General features: G+C 37.7%; 1 long non-coding RNA gene across 1 annotated transcript in view; it reads right to left on the reverse strand.

Moving 5' to 3' along the window:
* Nucleotides 1–19,557, reverse strand: part of LOC132345723 (uncharacterized) — a 91,824-nt gene that overhangs the window by 39,504 nt on the left and 32,763 nt on the right. The window contains exon 2 of the long non-coding RNA XR_009495219.1: nucleotides 12,565–12,712. This is a non-coding gene — a long non-coding RNA (uncharacterized lncRNA). The remainder of the gene's footprint in view (nucleotides 1–12,564; nucleotides 12,713–19,557) is intronic.

Below are 19,557 nucleotides of genomic sequence, written 5' to 3' on the forward strand. Positions count from 1 at the left end.
GTGCTGAATTTAGAACAAACTCTGATGTTAAAGGAGAAGGAAACGGCATCCCACTCCAGTATTCTTGCCTGGAAAATCCCATGGGCTGAGTAGCCTGGTGGGCTACAGTCCATGGGGTCGCAGAATCAGACACGACTACGAAACTTCACCTGATGTCAAATGTAAGGTTTAAGACCTATATATCTTGGTTTGGGGAACATCAGCAGTTGTAGATCTAGACAATTTATATTTTCTACAGAGCTGGAAGTACTTTGTGGCACCCAATATACTGCTCAGCAATGTCAAGAGAAAAATCAGAATTGAGAAAGAAGGTAGAGAGAGATAGACAGAGAGAATGAGAGAGGTGAATGAATGAAGAATAGTTGTTTAATATTTGTCTTATACCACCTTATATGTGGGAACTGACAACTCTTCCTTTAACAATAAAAATTTTTGGAAAAGACTACTTATTCCTGGTCTAAGAAGTTGCTGATCAAAGATGTAAAGGTAAAGGAGGTAGAGGAATAAACAGTAAATGCTTTTTTCTTTTTAATTGACTTGCTACAGACAATAAGGCATGGACACAGGATGAAAGAGAAATATGAGAAACTATCCTGAGATACATGAACATTCTTGAAATTTAAGATCTAGTTTCTTATATAAGATTTCATGATCATCTGGGCAAAAGGAAAAGTATTCAAGAAGATGAAACAACCAGGTTCATGTTATATATTGAAATACAGAATTTCACAAACAGGAAAATGGTTCCATCTTTAAACTATATTCTGCAGAAAATAGCTGTTGTGAAATTACTATTTTGTGTGCATTTTTATGTTCTATGCATATTTATAGAATTCATTCAGGAAAAACTATACTTTTTCTTAATTCATTCAGGAAAAACTATACTTTTTCAAAATAATTTTCTTTAAAATAAACTATTGATGTTTAGAGGGTATTAAAATTACATATTTTTTAAGTTATATTCAATATAATTTTCACTTTCTAATTAAAAGTTTCAAAAATACTGATAGTATTGATGCTGTTTATTTAACTTCTACTAATATAAAATAGTCATATGTCCATGTCATTTGGTTTTCACACAAATAATGGTGGAAATCATTTCATTTTTGAAAACTGCTGAAGCTCCCAGTCATGTTAAGTAATATTTCCAAGTATAAGGCCGATAACAGGTGAGCAGGGATTTAAAGCAAAATTCAAATGAAATTTATTTTCTTCCCTCACTGTTCATCAAAGAAAATTATAATTAGAGGTAACTTTGAAGCCCTAAAATATGGGGTTTGTTTGCAGTTTGCAATTATTCTCATCTTGTTTCTTCCTAAATCTATTAAAGACTTTAATACCTAACTAGGCTTACAAAGAAAAAAACCTCAGTATCATTTTCTATTATTTCCTCTCATATCTGCATGAATTCTTTCTAGTCTACTCTTCCACATCCCCATCTTTGCCTTCTCCTGTTATTAGTAACTGCCTTTGTTGAAGTTCTTTGCAAATTGCTTTTAGTATCCTACATGGTTCTTGTTCCCAGAATCTTCCCTCTTTAATCTGTCATCCATATTGCCACCATAGCTATTTTTCTAAAATATACATTTGATTTTATTATTTCATTTCTTTAAAATCTTGGGAAGATGTACTTTGTTTCCTTAGATTTTAAATTCAGACTCCTTGGGAAGGTATTCAGTACCTCAACCTGTCTTTCTGGAGTAAGCTCCCACTTTGCCTACATTAGCCAGCTATTTCCAAGCACAATGAAACTACGCAATAACTTCTCCATGCGCCATTGGGAATTAAACGTCTGAATCCTGCCAGTGGAGTGCCACTTCACCACATGTGTGTGGTCACAGCCAGAGATGAATTCACACCAGATCCCTGAGGCCTGAAGGTTGTACCCTCTGGTTGTTACTTGATAATTCCGATCCACACTGCCAGATCTTTGTAAACCCTGTTTTACCTGATGGATTCCAGAAAAAGTGCCTGGAGGGACTTTGGCCTTTTCCATCTCCAAATAAAATCTGAAACCACTTCCTTCTGGAAAATGTGAACCTGGTACTGATGGTTCTTTTTTATTTTTTCTGTATTGTCCTCATTTACATCAAAACAATAGTTGTTGAGAAAACATTTATTACTTCTGAAAACAAATACTAGAAAAGTATTGACAGATGATATTTTAATTGCTTTGGCCTCTCAAGTGGTTAAACAATCATGAAACTTCTATTTAACAATGACTTGAGGTACTTTGTATTCTCGCCTCAGAGTGGAGCAGTTTCTAGCTATTAATGCTGTGATTGATTTTTCCATATCAAATACAATGTCACGGTCTATTGTTTCCATAGCAAGCATACAGCATCTGTCTTCAAATTCAGACTATGATCTTGCACTAGCCAGTAATACTTCATATGACCACATCCTTCCATTACAAGTATGATTGGATTAATATTGATTTTGTTCCCCCTTGTCCAAGACTGAAGGTCTGTCTGTATAGCAATAATTTACCAAGCTGGCATATAAGGATGCGCTTACTTCTCCTTATGTTCATGGTAGATTATTGCTTTGTCTGAAATCAGTTTCTGCTATTTTTAACCCATAAATAGTTTGAAAAGGGTAATATACTTTGCAGCTCTAGTCATTTCTGCCGCCATATGTTTATAATAGCATTTGGAGCTTTCAGAAAACTTTGAGCTTTTATTATGTATGAAACTTTAGAAAAACTTTTGCCATGAAGCTGGCAAAAATATGTATCACCATAATGGGAATAGAGTATGATTCAGCTAAATTTAATGTTATGGAATAGGTGACACTCACTGTAGAATTAAAAAATGAATGTCACCTATTTTATAACATTAAGTTCTGTTCCCTTTAAGACAAACATTTAAGCAGGTTACAGTCCATGGGGCTACAAAAGAGTCGGACATGAGTTATCGACTGAATACCAACAATAAAGAGTATAGTATATAAGGTCAAATTAGGTAAACTCAAGGAATAATGTAATTACGTTTAATATTTATAGTGCTTACTTTACTGTTAGAAGAATGTAAAAGGAAAATCATCAGGAACTAGAATAATTTCTGTAAGCTTCAAGGAGAAGTAAAACTTTTGTGTTTTGAAGTATGGGTACATTTCAGTTCAGTTCAGTTCAGTCGCTCAGTCGTGTCTGATTCTTTGCAACCCGTGCAGCACACCAGGCCTCCCTGTCCATCAACAACTCCCAGAGCCTACTCAAACTCATGTCCATTGAGTCAGTGATGCCATCCAGCCATCTCATCCTCTGTCGTCCCCTTCTCCTCCTGCCCACAATCCCTCCCAGCATCAGGGTCTTTTCCAATGAGCCAATTCTTCTCATGAGGTGGCCAAAGTATTGGAGTTTCAGCTTCAGCATCAGTCCTTCCAGTGAACACCCAGGACTGATCTCCTTTAGGATGGACTGGTTGGATCTCCTTGCAGTCCATGGGACTCTCAAGAGTCTTCTCCAACACCACAGTTCAAAACCATCAATTCTTTGGCACTCAGCTTTCTTTATAGTCTGACTCTCACATCCATACATGACTACTGGAAAAACCATAGCATTGAGTAGATGGACTTTTGTTGGCAAAGTAATGTCTTTGCCATATATATATTTGGCCTTCCCTGGTGGCTCAGACAGTAAAGTATCTGCCTACAATGTGGGAGACCTGGCTTTGATCCCTGGGTCGGGAAGATCCCCTGGAGAAGGAAATGGCAACCCACGCCAGTATTCTTGCCTGGAAAATGCCATGGACGGAGAAGATTGGTTGGCTACTGTCCATGGGGTCTCAAAGAGTCGGACATGACTGAGCGACTTCACTATCACTATCACTGTGTGTGCGTGTGTGTATATGAAAAATCAATATTCGTTATACCTGAATTTGTATTATGTTTTTTAATTCTTTAGTGTCTCAACTAGTACTTACTATTAGGCTAGGCTAGAGTTAATTGGTAGCTGTAAATGTCCAACAGGGATGAAATTCCATGTTCTGATGTTAGCAAAGTTGAAAGAGGACTGAATTAGGAACTAAAAACTGAATCCCAGCCCTGACTCCACTACTATCAAATTATATGACCTTGAATAAGTTAATCACCACTGTGAGATTCAAATTCTTTCTTCAAAAATAATGTGGCTGGACCTGCTTAAACCACAAAGTATGCTTTTTTCCCCTCTTGTACTCTCAGTGAAAAAATCCACAGGAAGTAGTCTGTGCTAAATTGTACCATGATTCTGCCTCCTGCTTCACTGGCAGTTGAAGTACAAGTATATTCCTGACACAAGCTGAGCCAATCAAATTCTTGTTATAGCAGGAAGTTTTTCTTTCTTGGTTTATAGTCTTATTTTACTAGAGTGAAGTTTTTGGTAACTTTCTGAGAAAGAACTCCTTGTATGTTTAAAGGAGATATGCATCTTTAGTCTATCTTCATACTTGATTGAAAGTTTGATTGGATGTTGAACTTTGGAATGAATTGTAGATTTTCTCTTATAATTTTGAAAGAAAGCATAGTTTTACTATCTTCTATCTTTTGTGATGCTGTTGAAAATCTGATTCACATTTCTTTGTGTATTTTTTGGCTGCTATTTTATAAATGCAGTTCTCATTCAAACCCTCTAAGAATATCAATTATAGCTCTTTTTACATTTATTTTTTAATTGACGGATAATTGCTTTACAGAGTTTAGTTGTTTTCTGTCAAACCTCATCATGAATCAGCCATAGGTATACATATATCCCCTCCTTTTTGAACCTCCTTTTTACCCAGAGGGGTGGTATGGGGAGGGTGGAGGAAGGGGGCTTCAGGATGGGGAACACGTATACACCTGTGGCGGATTCATGTTGATGTATGGCAAAACCAATACAATATTGTAAAGTAATTAACCTCCAATTAAATAAATTTATATTAAAAAAATTTAAAAAATTAAAGTTTTTTTGAGATTTTCAGATTCAGAGAAGATATATATATACACATCTTTATCAAGCATGGCAAGTTTTTTGCTATTATTTCTTCAAATAATCTCTCTACCACTTTCTGGCTCTCTTTTCCTTCTGGAACTCCCACAGTCCATTTAGTAGTGTCCTACAGGTCCCTTCGGAGAAGGCAATGGCACCCCACTCTAGTACTCTTGCCTGGAAAATCCCATGGATGGAGGAGCCTAGAAGGCTGCAGTCTATGGGGTCGCTGAGGGTCGGACACGACTGAGTGACTTCACTTTCACTTCTCACTTTCATACATTGGAGAAGGAAATGGCAACCCACTCCAGTGTTCTTGCCTGGAGAATCCCAGGGACGGGGAGCCTGGTGGGCTGCCATCTATTGGGTCACACAGAGTTGGACACGACTGAAGTGACTTAGCAATAGCAATAGCAACAGGTCCCTTAGGCTCTATTCACTTTTCTTTAATTTTTTTTTCTGTTCTTCAGATTCAATGATTTCAATTGTTCTGTTTTCAGATTTACAGATTCTTCTGCTTGCTCAAATCTGCATTTGAATCCCTCTAGTGAAATTTTCATTTAACATTTTGTACTTTTTAGTTCTAGAATTTCCTCATGGTTTCATTTTGTCTCTCTTGTTGTTAACATTTCTATTTTGTTCATGTGAAGAACTGACTCATTGGAAAAGACCCTGATGCTGGGAAAGATTGAAGGCAGAAGGAGAAGGGGATGATCGAGGATGAGATGCTTGGATGGCATCATTGACTCAATGGCCATGAGTTTGAGCAATTTCTGGGAGTTGGTGATGGACAGGGAAGCCTGGTGTGCTGCAGTCCATGGGGGTCACAAGAATTCTCATATGAATTTTTCATCTCTCTGATATTGGTTGTTATTTTACTTCTTTTATTTCTTGTATTGTTTGTTTGGATCTTCTCTTTATTTTCTTGATGATCCTTCTTAAAGGTTTATCAATTTAGTTTATCTTTTCACAAAACCAACTGTTGCTTTCATTTTTCTTTTCTCTTTTTTTTTGCCTTTCTTTTTTATTTCCTCTTTTTAAATCACTTCCTTCTTTCTCCTACCTTTGGGTTTTCTTTGTTCTTTCTCTAATTCTTAAAGATGGTTGATTAGATTGCTTATTTGAGATTATTCATTTTCCTTGAGATAGGCCTATATTGCTATAAATTTCCCTGTTAGCATTTTTGTGAGTCCTGTAGATGATGGAAAATTGTGTTTCCATTTTCCTTTGTCTTATGGTGTGTGTGAGAGTTGCTTAGTCATGTCCGACTCTTTGAGACCCCATGGACTGTAGCCTGCCAGTCTCCTCTGTGCTTGGGGATTCTCCAGGCAAGAATACTAGAGTGGGTTACCATGCCCTACTCCAGGCGATCTTCCCAACCCAGGGATCAAATGCAGGTCTCCTGCATTGCAGGTAGATTCTTTACCATCTGAGTTACAGTCTTATGATATTTTTTTTAATTTTCTCTTTGATTTCTTCATTGACCTATTTTTTTAGTCGTATGCTATTTAGTCTTCATACGTTTCTGTGTTTTCTTTTTTTCTTTCTGTAATTGATTTCTAGTTTCATACAATGTGGTCAGAAGAAATTCTTGATATGTTTTATCCTCTTAAAGTTGTTGAGACTTGTTTTGTGGCATAGCCTGTGATCTCTCCTAGAGACGGTTCCATGTGGATTTGAAAATAATGATTATTCTTCTATTTTTGGATGTACTATCCTGTAAGTAGCTATTAAATCCAACTGCTATATTGTGTCTGTTAAGTATACTATTTCCTTATTGATTTTTTTTTTTTTTGGTATGGATGATTAGGGTATTAAAGTCCCCAACATTACAAAAACAATGCATCAATGCATTATTGTCAATTTCTCCCTTTATGTCTGTTAATATTTTATTTATATATTTGGGAGTTACAGTGTTAAGTGTGTATATTAACAAGTGTTATATCCTCTTTTTATATTAATCCTTTTATCATTATATGATGCCCTTTTTTGTCTTTTGTTTCAGAATTTGTTTTAAAGTCTATTTTTTTAGTACTTCTAGAAAAATACTGCCACTATCTTATCATTTTCAGTTGCATATAGTATATGTTTCCATCCTCTCACTTTTAGTCTGTGTGTGTCTTGAGTGCTGAAGTGAATAGGGTTTGCTGTTTTTGTTTTTGATTTGGTTGTTTTAGGCAATTGCCATTCTAAGGATCATACTGAGGTTTAAACTTGAGGTCTTTCAGATCTTTTTTGAGTCTTTGCTTTTCTCTGGCTATGCACAGTTAGCTTCTTTTCCTCCATATATGTAGTTACTTTTGAATATTCAACTCTGTAATGTCTGGCTCACAAAGGGAGGAATAAGGGTAAAAAGGGGGTGTGTGGATTAAGGTATTGTCCCTCTAGATACCCTAGTAGTTGTTTCAACCCAAGAAGGGACTTACAATAAAGGAAGTAGTGGTATCACCATAGTTGCCTATTTCTATGTCTGCACTTCCATGGTCAGAAGCAGAACTCAGTGATCAGAATGTAGATCCTAGATACTTGAAGAACAGGGTCCTTTTTACCCACCTTGTGTCCCATAGGTGTGTGGAAGCTGCTGCAAGAATATGTACAAGTTTGCTGATACAGAGTTAGGGTGGCAGGTGGGTAGCCACTGCTGAGCTAATACTGTAATTGCCTTACACTAACTGCCAACAAAAGTCTGTCTAGTCAAAGCTATGGTTTTTCCAGCAGTCATGTATGGATGTGAGAGTTGGACTATAAAGAAAGCTGAGCACCGAAGAATTGATGGTTTTGAACTGTGGTGTTGGAGAAGACTCTTGAGAGTCCCTTGGACTGCAAGGAGATCCAATCAGTCCATCCTAAAGGAAATCAGTCCTAAATATTCATTGGAAGGACAGATGCTGAAGCCAAAACTCCAGTACTTTGTCCACCTGATGTGAAGAACTCATTTGAAAAGACCCTGTTGCTGGGAAAAATTGAGGGCAGGAAGAGAAGGGGACAACAGAGAATGAGATGGTTGGGTGGGATCACTGACTCCAATGGACATGAGTTTGAGTAGGCTCTGGGAGTTGGTGATGGACAGGGAAGCCTGGCGTGCTACAGTCCATGGGGTCACAAAGAGTTGGACACGACTAAGTGACTGAACTGAACTGAACTGCAATTTATTCTGTAAGCTTTCCCCTAGAAGTTGCAACTCTTCAAGAGACTACTGAGCTCTAAGGTAGTTACAGCAGATAGGTTCTGACAGTACACATGTTGTCTAGGTGAGGACAAAGATTCCTGGCCCTTCCTACTTCACCATTTTCTCAGAATCCTTTCAATAAAATAATACATAGACATTTACTTAATCCCTGTTTCCAGCCACATGTGGAAACCTCTTTGTAAGGTGCATACTATTCTTGAATTTTGAACCTACTATTTGCAGTTTGCCCAGTCTAAACGGAATCATGTAGAGTCTGGAGAAAAAAGTTTAGTCACTTATTTGTGTGCAAATGGATTGAGGGCCTGTTTTTTTTTCCCACCTGTTTGGAATGTAGGTTTCCAGATATTTTTCTGTTTTCAGCTTCAGCCTGATGTTTAGGTGCTAAACTTCTCAGACCATTCTTGGGGCAAACTGGCTATTTATGGTCAGTGTTTCCCTTTTCCTGGCACTAAAATGTTAAGTTCTTCCACTGCACCAAGATAGTTATCATCTTATCATTTGCTTCCCACCTTCCAAAAATTGATTGAAATAGGTTCATCTTCCTCATTTCTATTGTATTTCTGGACTTGCAGGCTACTATTGTAACAATGACATTTTGATTTATTGTACTACCCTTTAATTGAGTTTTGTCAGGGAAAAGATGTTATTCTTTTACATTATTCGATGCCTTTGCAACATGTGATCCTTTGCAACATGTAATATTTGCAACAAGTGATCCTTTTGTAATATTTAACTAGAAGTGGGACTCAGGAATATAGATAATTGATAAGCCAGAATACTGAAGTGGACAGCCTGTCCCTTCTCCAGGGGATCTTCCCAACCCAGGGATTGAACCCAGATCTCCCACATTGCAAGCAGATTCTTTACCATCTGAGCCACAAGGGAAGCTCTGATAAGCATCCTAGGTGATTCCATTTCACATTTGTTTGAGAAAATTACCTCAGAGAAGAAACAGATATGAATTGAGAAATGTTGGTTCAAAGAAAAAGACATATGAAAATGGAAATTTTAACTTCCTGAAACAAGTATTTTGATACAGGTATATATATTTCTATGAGAGGAAATGAAGTGAAGGGGGAAGCTAGATAAGATTTTGGAAAGAAAATTACCACAGGAAGTAGTATCTAAAGAGTGAATGCATTTCAATCAAGAGAAGAGGCGAGTAGATTGAAGAGAGAAGGTAGTATGTTACAGGTTGAAGATATAAAGCTCATTAGAGGAATTTAATACTGTTTTGTAATGTATAAAGGATGGATTGGCAGGTGGTAATGGAGAGACCATAATGAGAGTGGTGGTAACAAATGGGGCCAAAATATAGGAAAGTCATAGAAATATTTTAAGAACTTAAGAATAGTTAATAATTACAGTGTATAAATAGATGATGAAAAGAATAAGCAGAATTAAAAATGTAAACCTAAAGGTATGGGAGATCAAGAGCCACTAGCTGTAACCAGCATAGGAGTTGATGTCATAAACTGAGATGGTGAAAAGGTAAAAGTGGATAAATTTTACAAATATTGTAGAGTAAGAATCAACAATATTTAGTGACTATGTAAAAAAATGAAAAAGGGAACACTAAAGATGTCTTCCTGATTTTCATTTAGGAGAATTCAATGACTGTCACCCCATCCATTCAGAAGGACAAATTTTTCTGAGGACTGTCAGAGAGCTAACTGAGATTAGATTTGGATGTTAATTTTGATTACCATGAAATAGATCTATCTAATAGTTTACAAGTTTAGGAGAGAGTTTGGGCTAGAAATGAAAGAGTAGGTTGTCATTGGTTTATATGTAATAGTTGTAGAGTAGAGGTTTCCCAGGAGAGATTACAAAATCAGAGTAGTAACAGCACCAGCTGTTAAATATTTATTATATGACATTCATAGTTGTAAGTATTTAATGCAAAAAAACAACCATATAAGAAAACTAATTCCTTTTTTATTACAGGGAAAACACATGCCAGAGGGAGAAAGCTACTTTTCACAGGTCCCCTGATAAGCCTATGACAGGGCCAAGATTCAAACTCAAGCTTTTCTTAATTCTAGAACATATTCTGCCTCTATTTGTATCTCTTCAAAAATGTATAGAACAGTCTTTTGGACTCTGTGGGAGATGGAGAAGGTGGGATGATTTGGGAGAATGGCATTGAAACATGTATAATATCATATAAGAAACGAATCGCCAGTCCAGGTTCGATGCAGGATACAGGATGCTTGGGGCTGGTGCATTCCTCTGGAGGACCCAGAGGAATGCTACGGGGAGGGAGGTGGGAGGGGGGTTCAGGATGGGGAGCACGTGTACACCGTGGTGGATTCATGTTGATATATGGCAAAACCAATACAATATTGTAATTAGCCTTCAATTAAAATAAATAAATTTTTAAAAAAAAGTAGTTCAGTTGAAGATAAAATTCATTTAGAGGCAGGCAGATGAAAAGAACCCCTAAAAATTAATGGTAAGAAACAGGTATATTGGTTGAGGAAAACCAAAGAAATGTGGTATCATGGGATTTAATAGAAGAGATTCAAGGAAGAAGTAGTTACCAGTGGCAAACACCTCAGGAAGTTCAAAGAAGAGAACAGAAAACTGCCTGTTGGATTTATCCACAAAGAGGTCTTTGCGAACTTTTGTGAGAATGAAGACTGTCGTATACAAGATACTGAAGCAGATCACTGCAAATCGATAAATAAAAGAACCAAATAAAAGAGCAGTGAGGACATAGAAACAATTAATTCAAGATGTCAAGCATGATGATGAAGTGAGATGGACATTTGTTAGATGTAGCATATGGTAGAAGGATAACATGAGATAGACTAGATCAGGTACAGGCGCTAACTGCAAAGAGGAAACATCCAATGGAGACTTTACAAAGAAAGGTGATAATTTATAAAGTAATGTTGCTGAGAGAGCCCATTATAGCTTTACATTAGAATTTTGTCCTTAGACTTTCATAAAATAGTTTTAAATAATTTTTTCTTTCTAATTGTAAATGTAATCTGCCTCCTTTAGAAAATTTGAATACAAGGATATGCAAATTAGAATCTAAAAGTGACCCTGTAAATTCAAATCTAGCACAGGATAACTGTTTTTGAAAACCATTTATTCTTTCAAGGTTTAAAAAACGAACTGATAAGCATATATATCTATTATGTAAAATAGAATTATAAATCTCAGTGTAAAGAATATATTTTTTCACTTTTACATAATATATTATGGATATATATAGACATCTCTCTATCTTAGTACTAGAAAGCAACTTCAGTTTTTAAAAGTCTTCCTAGTATTTTTAGTCTCCTCAGCAGTCATAATATTCCATTGTAGGATATTGCCTCAGTTCATTGGGACTGCTATAACAAAAATACCATAGACAACCCAGGCTTAAAGGGCAGAAATATATTTCTTGCAATTCTGGATGCTAAAAGCCCAAGAACAAGACAACAGCATTCTTCTGTGCCTACTTCCTGTTTATAGATGTCTGTCTTCTCACATGGCAGAAGGGTCAGGGAGCTCTCTGAGGTCTCTTTTATAAGGGCAGTAATCTTCATGAGGACTCTCTACCTTTAGGATCAAATTACCTACCAAACGGCTCAACTTTTAATACCATCATACTGGGAATTAGTTTCCACGTGAATTTTGAGGTGGAAAAACAAACATTTATTTAGTCTACAGCAGTCTATTTAAGGGCTTCCCAAGTGGCTCAGTGGTAAAGAATCCACCTGCTAATGCTGCAGATAAAGGTTGGATCCCCGGTTCAGGAAGATCTGAAGAAGTGAATGGTGACCCACTCCAGTATTCTTGCCTGGAAAATCTCATGGATAGAGGAGCCTGGAAGGCTACATCAATGGGGTCACAAAAGAGTTGGACACAACTTAGTGACTAAATAACAACAACAGTCTATTTGACCAATTCCTTAATAATTAAAAGATGGAAAGCTTACAATGTTTTTGCTATTTAAAAACACAATAGCTATATTATCATCCCTCTTCTTCATGGAGTGTATTTCTAAAAAATACAATGATAGGCCCAAAGAAGGAAGATTTTAATTGTTAATATTTTGCCAAATATCTCTAATTCCTATTCCTACTATCAGCCCATTGTTGGTGAGGATTTTCCCCAAGGGATGTGTGAATAGGAATAAAAGATATTTTGAATGAAGACATGATTTTATAAATTGGACAAAGAAAGCTAAGGGACTGTCTTGTCCATTCCCATACTCCCCTCATCCCCCACCATATTTTCTAATTTCTTTGAGAAGAGGCAAAGTTTCCTACTTAGAGTGAGGCTGGAAGAGATGCTATAGGGATTTGAGGAGGATGGAGCCACTGTGAGGAGTGGAGAGTTGAATATGGAAACTATGGAGGAAATTGGCAATGTTAATGCCCCATTTGATATCAAAGGTCATGAAATTGTGCTCACGTTAACCTACCTGATCACGTGATCTTTTTTTTAGAAACCTTTTTTATCAGAGCAGAGAATGTAGCCAAAAAAGTTCATCCAGGTTGAGATTTTGTTGTGTCAGCATAGCCGAGGGGCAGGGAGCTGAGGTGTAGAGCTGTTGGACTACGAAATTCAGCCTAGAAAAGTGAGTAAATAGATTTATGGGGAAAAAAAGTTAAATCTAAATTTAGATTTAGAGCACTGACTGCCTGGCATTTTCCAACACTGTCTATTTACACTGTTTTCACTAGAAATATCTATAGCATATTGCATTATTGTTTACATACTTGCCTTTATTTGTAAAACTGTGCTTTTAGAAACATCCATACAAAATTGTAAATAATCAATGTACTAAATGACTTTTGGATCCCTTGGCAATTCAGTAATTGAATGACCCCTGTGTCCATGTATGTTTCCATTTCTAGCCATTTGGTCATGATAGGCAGACATAATGATTTGTGTAGGCACAGCAACATTGCACTTGAAGACTGGCAAACTTACAAGAAAAATGCTTGTTAATTTGTATGTACGTATGTTATAGTTATACCCGTACAACTAAAGCTAAATAATTGTATTATAGAATTCATAATATTGGAGATTTTATTGCTCTAATAAATGTATATGACCAGATTTTTATAGGTATCTTTTAGAGTCATCAGCAAGTACTCTTTATAAATTGCCACAACAAAACTTTCTTCTGATCAAATGTAGTTCATAATATCCAGTGTCCCATGAAGCTCCTTGAATTTTCATGTGAGGCAAAATTATTTGAGGTTACACATAATTTTGCTTAAATATACTACAGTTTATATGAGCTATGTTTGTCCAAGGTCTACTTGATAACTTTTTTTAAAAATTAAAAACTATTAAAACTTCACAATATAACTCACTATGATATACTTAAGCTTGATTTCTTGCTCAAATGTGGCATCAATTCACACTTTTATGAATTATCCAGCTGAGAACATAATCAGGAATGTGAGATTGAATTCATGTTTTTCTCTCTTAAAAATTCTATTATATTATTTACTCACCTCTTTGAAAAAAAACCCTATTCCTCTAACTCATGTATCTGAGAACTTAAGAGAAATTCACTAATATTTTATTCATTCTTGGAAAATAATGTCTGAAAAATTTAGTGGGTTTGTCTCTGGAGGTGATGTATAGTTAGTTCATTGAGAAGGGTGTGAAATATACTTTTAAATATCCTTGAGGAGAGATTTGTTTTCAAAATGCCTTCCTTTTTTAAAAAATAAAAATACATCTCAATCAACTGATTATCTATATTCTGCCTAGAGTTCTGCAAGGGTTAGGGAGCACAGTGGTATCCATGACAGATGTGATCCTTTTCTCATCTGTGGTTATAGTCTAGGTGGATCAAGGTGATATTAAGATGGGATTGAATGTTGCTAAATCATACACTCTGTGAGGTCATGGATAGCTCTGCCAGTTGAGAAGGAAAATTCATACTAGGTATATGTATTTATCCTTGGCCTGTCTCAGGTGGAATGGGTTTGTTCCAAACCATTTGCCTTCAGGTGTCCAGATATTGTTCTCAAGGGATGAAACCATACCAAGGACTCAGTGTTGGTCTTTACTGCCAGCACATGAGACATTCAGCAGTGGCTAAATCACACACATCAGCACAGATGAAAGGTGCCTGTGGTTGAGAGAATGTGCAGAGCCTCCTTTCCTGCCAATATAATTATTCTCTTCAAGAGCCTCTTGTACTAAGACTGAGGTGGCCAAGGTCAAGGCTGGCTGATATCCACTGGATAATTTATCTGTTTTACAGAAGTGACTTTTGATGTTTTCTGGTGGAAATTGATGTAAAACAAATATCTGCAAACTTCACACAAATATCTGCAAACTTTGATTCCACTCACATAGATCCACCCGTATTCTTCTTCCCTGTGTTCTTGTCTTTAACTTTTGAATCTTGTTCATTTCAGGCCTCCTAACCAAACCATCTGCCACTGCCTTTGTGTCTATGTGTATCTTTACCTCAGTTATTTCTCCCTTCATACCAAGTCAGTGAACCAGGTATATTGCTAAAGCTCTGTCGACTGGGAAGATTTACCTTCTTCTTTTTCAGGGACTGCCTTGAATGGGGTTAGAGTGTGGCAACTGTCCATTTTTAGGTTGCATAAACATACTGGCTGACCAATGCGTGAAAGTGAAAGTCGCTCAGTCGTGTCCAACTCTTTGCGACCCCATGGGCTATACAGTCCATGGACTTTTCCAAGCCAGAATATTGGAGTGGCTAGCCTTTCCCTGTTCCATGGGATCTTCCCAATCCAGGAATCAAACAGAGCTCTAGCACATTGCAGGCAGATTCATAAGCAGGACCAATGTATAACCAGTGATAAATTTCTTCTTCTTCCTTCATCAGTAAGTCAAACTTTAAATCTTTGAGGGTGGCGATAATTTCTCCCATCGACTTCAAATGCAATATCACTTTTCTAATTTACTGTCTTGGCCCTATAGAAGCAGGAGCAGTTTCATAATATCTCTTAACTCAAAGTTTAAGAAGTCAATGTGAAGACTCTTCCAGCTTCCAGATATACCTATCAGTTTTGTACTCAGGGTAGACCTATAGACCCTCTGTACTTACTTGAGATGGAGTTGCACTAGAACCCCATTTTATAATAATAGAAGGCCATAATGAGATTTGGAGTCTCCTGATATCAGTGTTAGTTCAGACTCTGTGTATAATAGCTCTCAAAAAATCTTGGTATTCCCATTTTACTCAAGGTACACTTGGTCTGGTAAATGGTCACAAGCCCTATTTGAAAGGATGGGTATCAGAACTAAATATGCTTGCTATTATTGCTAGTGGATCTTTTGTTTTTGTTTTTTTTTTCCTTTGAAATACCTGGTTTGTGTTCAATTGATGGGATTTGGGTTTGAGAACTTAATGTGATTTATCCATTGTTGCCAGGAGCCACCATGGGAGATCCCACCCATGACAAAGGTCATGCGGAGAGAACCTGACAGGCAAAGGCAGATCAGGCCTCAAGGGACCCCCTGGATCTGCTCGAGCATCTACCCCAAAACCAGAATCTGTCTGTCTTACTATTTTGTGCCTTTCACCAACTCTCCTGACATTAACAGGGGGTATCCCCGAACACCTGTCTCTGGAAGACGTCAACTTAGAGCTTTAATTAATAAGTCTCCTGGGCATGAAAGGAATATTTCTATTTTAACCCCTCTGTTGGCATTCTAGCTTGCCTGACAGGTTGATCCATACTCTTGCAATTAACACACATGATTGTTCACAACTCCCCAGCCTTGAAAGGCACGGGAAGCCAAAACATTCTAAAAGTCCTAATGAGCATAGAGCCCTTTAAGAGATGAAAAATTATTAGAATAGATAGTACTGGTAAAGGGCTTCATTATTGGGCCAATGCTTGCTGCCAAGTGCCCATATCCCTTATCCACTGTGTACCTGGGAGTGCATTGGTTAACATAGTTGGAATGTAAGAAAAACAAGTAGTAGCCTTGGAATTAACCACATCAGACCTTTGAGCTAATTGGTTCTTTCTTTGTTGTAACTCACTGCACCTTTGCTCCCTAAGAATGTAACTCTGTTTAGTACTTTCTGAGGCTGGGAGAAATAAAGAAGAAACACTTTAAGGGAAAACAAGTTTTCTGGCTGATCAGCCTTTATCAAAAAAGGGTCATAAAATGTCCACAGGCCTCCAAGGCCAGAAGATATTGTACACAACATTGTTTACGGGAAAGGTATGCAGAAAAAATCCTGGTTTCGATAAAGACAAAACAGATGTAATGTTTGGGCTGACTCTGTATGACTTTGCATCTTTCATTTCCCTCTATGTACAAGTCAAGGTATGAAAGTTCCTTTTGAAAATAAAGTTATGGGCCTCACTCACTGAAGCTTGGTCTCCCCGTGTCATTCTTTTTTTCCTTTTCTCTCTCTCTTCTTCTTTCAGGATGACTCCTTGGAACACAGGAGCTTTATTGGCTTTCTATATTAATCAAGGAAGATCAAGCCTCTGTTCTTTTTGTTTTGCTATCCTTTCGCCTATGCCATCATCCTGAGGGTACCCCTGGATCCTGCTGGGGCTGGACCCCGGCACATTGTAATTACCGACATGAGCCTTCAGCTTGCCCTTTCTTGTTGTTTTTATAACATATAAGTAAAGCAGCACTCTTGTTAGATCCCTGTGTCTCTTTATCCTGGAACCACAATTGTCTATTAGCCATTCCCACAGGTTCCTTACAGGTTAATAAGACCTTCTAATTGCCATTTTGGCTCTGCCAAAATATTATTATGGTATTAATAAACATAATCATTACAGTAAAATATGGATAAGTACCTTCAGTTGGCTTATGCCATCTCTTTTTTTTTAACATTAGACATGTAATGTTAATATGTGTATACATCCTGAGGAGGCAAGCATTGTTTTATAAAGAATTTGATTCAGGTGAGAGTTCTGCAAAATTTCCAAGCAATGGGGCACATACTTCTCCATTATCAAGAGAGAAGGGGCCACATTTACCAGCCCAGAGGGTTTGGGGGAATTGAAAGATTCCATGTTCTTAAATGCATCCACTTATACATCTCCAACTCTAGTCTCAGAATCTCAATCCTTTCATATTAGGGCCCTATCTTTATGCAGAAGCTGTGATATAAGCACCCTTTTTAGTTCCACAACTCTCAAAATCAAATCTGATTTCTGATTTTCAGCAGAATCTGCTCTCCTGTTGTAGTAAATAAAAGTCTCCTTAAATACTGTCACTGACAACTCTTAGCTTTTATACTGTAACCCAAGTCCATAGTTGTCTGATCTGTGTCTATTCTGTTCTTCCATTAGAGTATCTATCTCAATTAATAAAAGCCAACCAACTCCATATCACCAGAGATCAGGCTGTAGAGCTACTGAGTAAGTCAGTGTAACCCCGATTTATACCCTATTCCACACTACCACAGGGGTTTTGATGGCTAGCAGATGGCAGGATGTCCTGTCGTTCTACTTAATGTTAGCATTGCCCTGCCTTGCAATTGGGCTTAAGTCCACCATTAAGTTAAGATCCCCTAGAAACTTGAAGGAACTTCCCTGTAGCTCAGATGCTAAAGAATCTGATTGCAATGCAGGAGACCCAGACTCGATCCCTGGGTTGGGAAAAATCCTCTGGAGAAGGGAATGGCAACCCACTCCAGTATTCTTGACTGGAGAATCCCCAATGGACAGAGGACCCTTGTGGGCTACAGTCCATGGGATCGCAAAGAGTCGGACATGACTGAGTGACTAACGCTACTACTGCTAGAAACTGGGGCTTTCCAGGTGGCGCTAGTGATAAAGAACCTGCTTGCCGATGTGAGTTCAATCCCTGGTTGGGAAGATGCCTGAAGTAAGATATGGCAATCTTTTCCAGTATTCTTCCCTGGAAAATTCCATGGACAGAGGAGACTAGTGGGCTGCAGTTCATGAGGGCTGCAAAGTGTTGGGCGTGATTGAATGACTGACCACCATTCCACAGAAACTGACCTTGATCCAAGGAGTTGAGGGAAAGCGACTTATGCAGGAGGAGATATTAGACTCCAGCAGTAAAAGGATAGAAAATTGGGAGATGGAGCCAATCAGAGAGTTACTAGGCATGCTATCACTGTGCCCAAATGAGGTTCAGTTAATCCTACCCTAGGCATGAGGGAGGAGAAGGTAATGGCACCCAACTCCAGTACTCTTGCCTGGAAAATCCCATGGACAGAGGAGCCTGGTAGGCTGCAGTCCATGTGGTCGCTAACAGTCAGACACGACTGAGTGACTTCACTTTAACTTTTTACTTTCATGCATTGGAGAAGGAAATGGCAACCCACTCCAGTGTTCTTGCTTAGAGAATCCTAGGGACGGGGGAGCCTGGTGGGCTTCCATCTCTGGGGTCGCACAGAGTTGGACACGACTGAAGTGATTTAGCAGCCACAACAGCAGCAGGCATGAGGGAGATGAGATATTTATTCGCCAACCCATGCAGTCACTAAATAAGGGTTGCTGTGAGGAATGATAATGCCAACTTCCCAGTACTGTCTTCCTACTCACATGCAGGTTAAGCAAGCTCTTGCAGCCAGAAAATGCCATCAGGCAGAGTCCCTGGGGCTTCCCATGAGATTTGATTGATTTATATGGGAACAGAAAGGAATTGGTATAGCCATAGGACACTGACATTGTGTTCTACAAGCAAGGATACTGGTGAAGCAAGGACCCTGAGGAGTTGAAATAGATAAGTCAGAATACTGATACATGCATTGTCTTTTCATGGGTCAGTCATTCCTTACATTGTTAACAAAAGTTAAACAGGACAGTCTTTATGCAAATACAAATAAATTTATAGGTTTGATATCATGTCATCAACTGCTATCTGTTTTCTACTGGAAATAAGTATTTATACAATATGCTCAGGGCATGTGAAGTTAGAATATATAAGATTTTAGGAGATTGGAATATTTTTTAAAGCTGCTACGGAGGAGGAAAAAAGCCAACAGAAATAATAGAAACAGAACTGAATTGCTGGGCAGTTTCACAGAACAAATTGAGAATAGTCACCATCATTATAGTTTTCCTCTGCAAGCATTAATACATCAAGCTGGTTCAGGCTTTGAATACAGACATGCTGTTGGGCCTTTTATAAGTGGGTTGATGAAAGCCCACAGAAACAAAATGTTGCCAAAGGAATGGATTCTAATCCAATATAATCCAAATTCAGCAGAAAAAATGTAGGGACACCTACATGGAACCTCATAGAATTAAGATAAAAGTTTTCAGTGCAGGCATGTATCTGGTGTGTTGGGCACACTCACTTAAGAGCCATGACTGAGTCACAAATAACAGATTAAAATGATGTTACTGTGATTACCATGAATAAGAATTTCGCTAGAACAAATGTGAACAATTCAAAAACAAAAAGGTAAACATATTCTTTTGCATGTGTGCTCAGTCACTAAGTCATGTCCAGCTCTTGT

Source organism: Bos taurus, chromosome 7 (assembly GCF_002263795.3).
Source record: "Bos taurus isolate L1 Dominette 01449 registration number 42190680 breed Hereford chromosome 7, ARS-UCD2.0, whole genome shotgun sequence".
NCBI classification, from domain to species: domain Eukaryota; kingdom Metazoa; phylum Chordata; class Mammalia; order Artiodactyla; family Bovidae; genus Bos; species Bos taurus.